The sequence below is a fragment of the Pinus tabuliformis genome, chromosome Q (genome assembly GCF_031772625.1).
Source record: "Pinus tabuliformis cultivar Carrire ecotype Pingquan chromosome Q, CPIR1, whole genome shotgun sequence".
NCBI lineage: Eukaryota > Viridiplantae > Streptophyta > Pinopsida > Pinales > Pinaceae > Pinus > Pinus tabuliformis.
The window spans coordinates 1,051,581,978-1,051,589,144 of NC_142296.1; the positions used below are offsets into that span (position 1 = coordinate 1,051,581,978).

Genomic DNA, 7,167 nt, shown 5'->3' on the forward strand with positions numbered 1-7,167 from the left:
GTTTGTAGACTCTGTGGAGCATGGGCAGTAATACTAAGACCCTGTCTGCCAAGTATGCTGCCATCATAAAATCATGCTCAAAAGCTGACTTCTTGGCATGAAAAACAAAGTTCAGAATCTAAGTAGGCATTTGGTTCATCAATGAGACAAATATCTGCAAGCTGCACAAAGATGTGAAGTTATTGACAAATTACAGAGGCTGGTCGTAGAAAATTCCAAGGCTTATGCAGCTCATCTAAAAAATCAGTTGGACTTTGTCACGCTACTGCACTCAGAAAAGGAACGGTGGAGGACTACATAAACGAATACTGCTGGACAGGGCTCTGCCGACGCCATTGGGCTCGCTTGGAGGGTTCCAGTCTACAGTGGACAGCAAAATGCGTGCCAAGATCTCCAACAGCTCCAGATAAATCCGCGGCAATGCTTGTCCCTAAACGGAAATGCGCAGAGCCCTGAGAGGTGTCGCTCCTCAGGCTTGCGGTTCAAGACAGAAAATCCTTGTCCCCAAGCCGCGCAGAGGAGAGGTGTCAGCTTGCAGAACCCCATAGGCGGGAAATCAGAAAGAAATGCTTTGTAAAACTGAGGCGTTTTTGACCTTGGTCAATCCAGATTTTATAATAAAAGATACCCGTTAATGTTAAAAAAAAAAAAAAAAAGTTGGTGGTCAATTACCTCCTTCACTCTATTTGGAAAGGCTAGGCTCACCCACTTGTGAATGTTAAGGTCTCCAGAAAATATGTCACTGGTTGGTCGTTTCCTTGTAAGTATTTCCAATAACAAAATGCCATAGCTGTAAATATCTCCTTTGGTAGACATTGACTCACCTAATCCAGACTCTGCATTAAAGATAACCTTCATCAAATTTTACTCAACCAATCCATACAAAATTGTTGATGAGAATAGACTAGTACAAATCTAGAATTCTAAAATGACATACCTGGTGCAACATAGCCCACGGTGCCTTTTAAAGCAAGTGTTGAAGTAAGTGGCTTAGTAGCAGCTTCATTGATCAATCTTGCAATACCAAAATCAGCTACATGCCCTGACATGTTTTGATCTAGAAGCACATTGTTGGGGTTTAAATCACAATGCACTACTTGCACAATAGAATCATGATGAAGATATTCGAATGCATGGGCCACATCTATTGCAATGTTCAATCGTGTTGTTAGTCCCATCTGACACTCATAATCACCATTCTTATCATCTTTATTAAGATACAAATGCTCCTCCAAGCTTCCATTAGGCATAAATTCGAACACCAAAGCTTTGAAATCAGGGTTGGAACACGAGGTTATGATCCTCACCAGATTTCGATGTCGAACCTTTTGCAGGACACTGCATTCTACTGTAAAACCATTTTCAGCCATGTCATTTTGCAAATGGAAAACTTTCACAGCAACAACGGTGCCATCTCTCAGAGTCCCTTTATAGACTGAACCAGAATTCCCTGCTCCCAACAAGTTTGCCTCGGCAAATCCATTAGTTGCTATTTGAAGCTCTTGATACGAGATCCTTTTGTGCTCTAGCTTTTGCAAAATGGAATTTGAGGAATCAAAGTTTTGCATAGACATATTCCCTTTCCGAAGGAATCTCAGAAGTAGACAACATAGCATAAAAGTAATTGCTCCACTCACTGGCAATAATATTATTTTGACAAGTGCAGAATGACCGCTTGGAGTTTTACATGCAAGTAAGTGGAATTCTTTTGGTCCACAAAGGCTAGGATTTCCGATTAAAGACACAACAATCTTTCTGTTTGCAAAAATCCTTCCTTCTGGAACTTCCCTGTGACATAGTTGAAAGACAAATTCAAACTTTGAAGCATTTTTAAGTTTTGGAGAAGAACAACTAGTATTGGCCCGATAAGGAGTTGGAAGAGCGATCTAGGTTTGCAAGACTCTATAAATTTCCGAGTGAGTCTCGAATAGGCCCTTGGATGGAATTTTGAGATAAGTTCAATAATTGCAGTTCACTACAACCTCCAATTGCAAGGGGAGTTGTTCCAGTTAGTTGATTGAAAGAAATGTCTATAGCTTGAGCCATTGTAATTTTACCAATCTCCATGGGTAAGGAACCTTCTAATAAACTCCATGACAAATTCAAATAGAATTGGAGATGAGAAAGTTTTGCAATTTCATGTGGTATACTGCCTGCGAACCTATTGTGAGACAAATCGAGCAATTCCAAATTTGTACAATCTAGTAAGTTGGAAGGTATGGTTCCCGATAAATAGTTATGATGAAGATGGAGTCTTCTCAGTTGTTTAAGGGGTGCAAGGGAATTTGGAATATTTCCAGAGAGAATATTTCCACTAATGTCCAAGAGACCAAGGTTTTGTAAACTTTCAAAGTCATCGGGGATGTTTCCTTCTAATCTGTTGTTACTTAAACACAATATTTGTATTTTTTCAAGCTTTCCCATATGTGGAATGGTACCAATTAAAAGATTTTCACTTAAATATAGAAAAGATAGGCTACTAAGATTGCCAATATGTGGAGGGATGTTTCCTTGTATTCTATTGTTTGCTAATGACAAGTAAGACAAATTGGTAGAAAGTCTTCCTATGGCAAGGGGCAAGACACCACTTAGTTTATTGTTGTGCAGTTTTAGTGATTGCAGGTGAGAGCAATTGGTAAGAGATACAAGAAAGAGTATGTTTGGAGTGTTTCCACTATCGAGTTGATTAGAGTGCAAGTATAATTTTTCAAGGAGGGATAACTTACCCAACTCTATAGGAACACTCCCACTCAAACTGTTACGACTTAGATCTAATTCTATGAGTTTGGAACAATTTCCAACAGAATTTGGAATGTTTCCACTAAGTTGATTTCCCCACAAAGAAAGCACACTCAAATTATGCAATTTTGAAAAAGATGCAGGAATGGATCCTACCAAATTATTTTCAAATAGCATAAGCGTTTGTAAGTTGATGAGCAGCCCTAATTCTTGTGGAATGCTACCCTTGAGATGGTTGCCTGCAATATCTAAGTAAGTCAAAGTGGATAGATTGGAAAACACAAGGGGAATGGTGGCTGAAAATGCATTTTGACGGAGGTCGAGCGATTGCAAACGGGAGAGTAAACCCAACTGTGGCGGAATGGGATCGACGAGATAGTTTACTTCAATACCCAAGTCAATCAAGGTAGAAAGATTACCGAAGGAAGAGGGAATGGCACCTATGAGGTAGTTCCCACCCAAGTAAAGGTGTTGCACATGTGGGAGCTAACCCAACTCCTCGGGGATAAATCCAGTCAGAGCATTGTAGGAGAGTGCCAAGTGAACCAAATTTCTGCAGCGGCTGAGTTGACTTGGAATGGGACCGGTGAAAATATTGTGATCAAAACGCAAAAGAATCAAGGAGGAAAGGTTTCCCAAGAAGGAGGGAATGGTACCTGTTAGCTGGTTGTATTCCACGTGGAGTTGTTGCAGATTTGTGAGGGAACGCAACTCTTGGGGGATACTGCCCGTGAGATTGTTGTTGGAGAGCATCAGGATACTCAAATTTCTGCAACTACCCAGCTGACTTGGGATATTTCCTTCCAAGTCATTATCTGCCAACTGGAGCTCCCTCAAACGAATGAGCCGTCCCAATTGAGGCGGTATATGACCGTGGAACGCATTGTGTGGCAGGAGCAGTGAGCGGAGAAAGGAGAGATTGCCGATCGAAGGAGAAATGGAACCGCGCAGATCCATGTGAGCGAGGTCGAGGGACGCCACTCTGTTTGGATGATAGCGGCTGCAGGTAACACCATTCCAGTTGCACAAGGGGTTGGCCGGACTCCAAGTTACGTCACCATCTCAGAAGTTATTTTTACCACTGAAACTGAATCCGTTATGAACCCTTCCTTATTCGAAATTAATTTAAGTAAATGAGATTAAGGTTTTTAAAATTTACGTATTCTATGATTTTCAATAATTTAATCATTTCCGATCATTTCGATCATTCTATCGATTGTTTGTCCTTTTTCACAACTGAGAAAAGAAGAAAAAAATTATATATATTTTAATTGATTATAAATGTTAGGTTATTCAAAGCTAACTACTCAAAAATCTGGTCAAATTCAAAAAAAAAATAATTACATAAATTTTATTATTTAATTAATTATTTACCCTTAACAATTAAAGTATTCACACAAAAACCACTTATCCAATTATTATTATTATCCAATTATTATTATTTCATTTGATGGGACGAATCCAACGCGTTTCCGCGAAGTGTTTTTTTTTAAATTATAAAAGTTACGTCACCATCTCATAAGTTATTTTCTCTGAATCAGTTATGAACCATTACTTATTGGAAATTTACGTATTCGATAATTTTGAAAATTTAATTATTTCCGATCATTTCGATCATTCCATCCGTCCTTTCTCATAAGTGAAAATGTTCAGCAGATTCTCAATATTTCTAATAAAAATATCGTAAATATTTATAGATAAATTCAAATCTTAAAACATTATTAAGTATCACTCATTTTAAGACAGGAAGGCTTGGTTAAACCTTTGGGAGATCAACTAGAATGATGCTTTGCAAAACATTAATAACATTAAAAATATTGTTACTTCTAAGTTCAAAGAAAAAATGTGGTGTGAGAAAGATTTACCAGCTAAAAGAAAATTAAGTTATTATAAGAAGGTCATCAACCTCACCCTACAAGATCAAAAGTATCTCTCTGTTTTAACTATCTCAAAGAAGAAAATTAATATAGCGAAGATTAGAACGAACTCTCATGAGCTCCATAGTGAAACAGATCGTTGGGAAGTTCCTAAAACACCATGGATGGAAAGGATCTACCATCTCTGTGAGAATAAGAACATCGAGGATGAAAACCACTTCCTCTTAGAGTGCCCCGCGTACAACCACATTAAATCTCAGCTTCATAATATTTGTTGCAATACTAACCTCACTTCCTCTTAGAGTGCCTCGTGTACAACCACATTAGATCTCAGCTTCATAATTTTTGTCACAATACTGACCTTCCTAGCCTTTTACGATGTCAAAATTATAGTGAGCTCGGGAGGCTTCTCTCCAAGGTTTTTGAGCATAGGAATAAAATCTTAAATCAAACTAAATAATTTTTTTTATTTAGGTCCAATAGACCAAATTTTGGTCTCAGTGGACGTTAACCATCATCATGATCATTATTATGAAGAGCATATATATATATATATATATATATATATATAATCATGCTATGTCATATATATATTAAATGTTAAATTTGTATATACTATATATATAACAAAAAAATCTCGTTTTGGATTTTTAATTTAATTGATATTTTTTTAAATACAATTATTTTTTAAAAATAAATTACTATATTTATTATTAAAAAATGTTTAAAATATAAATTAATTTATATTTGAAATAAAAAATTAAATAAAATTTCTTATTTGATAAATAAAGGTTCACCATGATAACAATATTCATCATGTCATTCTCAAGTTTCTAATTTAATTTTATTGGTTATAGTTTGGTTGTTTTCTATTTGGAATTTGTTTGGGCATATTTTTGGTCAAATTTGTTTGAAATTTAAATTGCATTTTAAATAAATAAAAAATCATTTTTTTTTTTCACTAAATTCCTAAGAAAAAACTTTAAAACCTATAATAATTAAAAAATAAAGTTTTTACTATAGAAAAAAAATCATAATAAACATGCTATCATTGCAATTATTAAAAACTAATACAATGAAATGAAAAAAATTTAAAACCTAAATTATAGTTTTTTTTGTGGTTTTCAAATGTTTTCCTAGTGCTTTTCTAGATTGTTTTTTTATGGTTTTCAAGGGTTTTCTTGGTGGTTTTTTGTGGTTTTCATGGTTTTTTTTGTGATTTTTATATGGTGGGTTTTTATTTCAAATTAACTTATTTTTGCAATAAAACTAAAATAAAGGAAAAGATTAGCTAGTTGGTCTTTCAGATCGATGAACATTGCAAGCAGAATTGTACTATTAAAATCGGTCTTATTATCTATCCCCATATACCCCCTGTCTATTATGGCCGCTCCCAAAGGAGTTTTTTCCAAAATGAGAGAGATACTGGGAAAATTTCTATGGGGGGGTACCAAGCAACAGAAGAAATGGACTCTGGTTTCATGGAAGAATGTAATCAAGATGAAAGAGGAAGGAGGCCTGGGAGTGAGAGATCCAGAAATTGTAAATAAGGTTCTAGGGGCGAAACTCTGGTGGAGATGGGTCCAGGGGGGAACCGATGTGTGGAAAAAAATATGGAATCGAAAATATGACATGCCTGATACAATTGAAGGGCATTTAATAATAGAGGAAACTCCAAGAGGATCACAAATTTGGGATTTAGCAAGTAGAAATAGGGATATAGTTAGGAACCTTGCCTTCTGGGAAATCCGTGAAGGAAGCTCAGCAAGATTTTGGGAGGAAGGATGGCAACATCGTGACAATCTGGATAGGATCCAAACTCTTCATGAAGTCCAAGAAAAAGCGCAAAGAGCAGGAATGGAATATGTGAGAGACTATTGGAAAAGAGAAGAATTAAACGACATATGGAGAGTCTGGAAAAGACCGGAGGAATGGGATGACAATATAAGCCAGGAGGCTGGGCAAGTGTATACCAAAGAAATAGAATCGAGGAAAATCAAGATCAGAGAAGGTAAGGATATCCTTAGATGGGGTAAAGCGATGAAGGGCATGTTCACAGTAAAAGAAGCATACTATTGGGCAACGAAAGAGGAAAGAGAGGAGGAACCAATGGAATGGAAAAAGATTTGGGAAGGAAAATGGTGGCCAAAAGTAACATTTTTCGCATGGTTGGTGAGCAGAGGAAGGATCCTGACATGGGACAATATTCAGAAAAGAGGAATGAATGGACCATCAAGATGTAATCTCTGCATCAAGGAAATAGAAACTCAGGAGCACTTATTGAAAAAATGTTTATATGCTCAGAGCTTGTGGGAAGAAATTAGGGTGCTCTTTGGTATGACAAAAAGGGATCCAGACAACATCAGGAATACTCTGCTTCAATGGGGAAACGAGAATTTCCAAAGCAAAGTCGTAAGAAGAATATGGAACCTGGCGGTAGGTTTCGTAATATGGGCGATTTGGAAAGAGCGAAATCGAAGAGTCTTTAGGGATAAAAGCTGTCAAGAATCGAGAATTTGGGATGAAATATGCAGGTCAATTAAAGAAACGG

At 36.7% G+C, this 7,167-nt stretch overlaps 1 pseudogene; it reads right to left on the minus strand.

Moving 5' to 3' along the window:
• Positions 1-293: 293 nt before the first annotated feature.
• On the minus strand, positions 294-1,574 carry LOC149223111 (receptor kinase-like protein Xa21 pseudogene; annotated as a pseudogene).
• Positions 1,575-7,167: the final 5,593 nt, after the last annotated feature.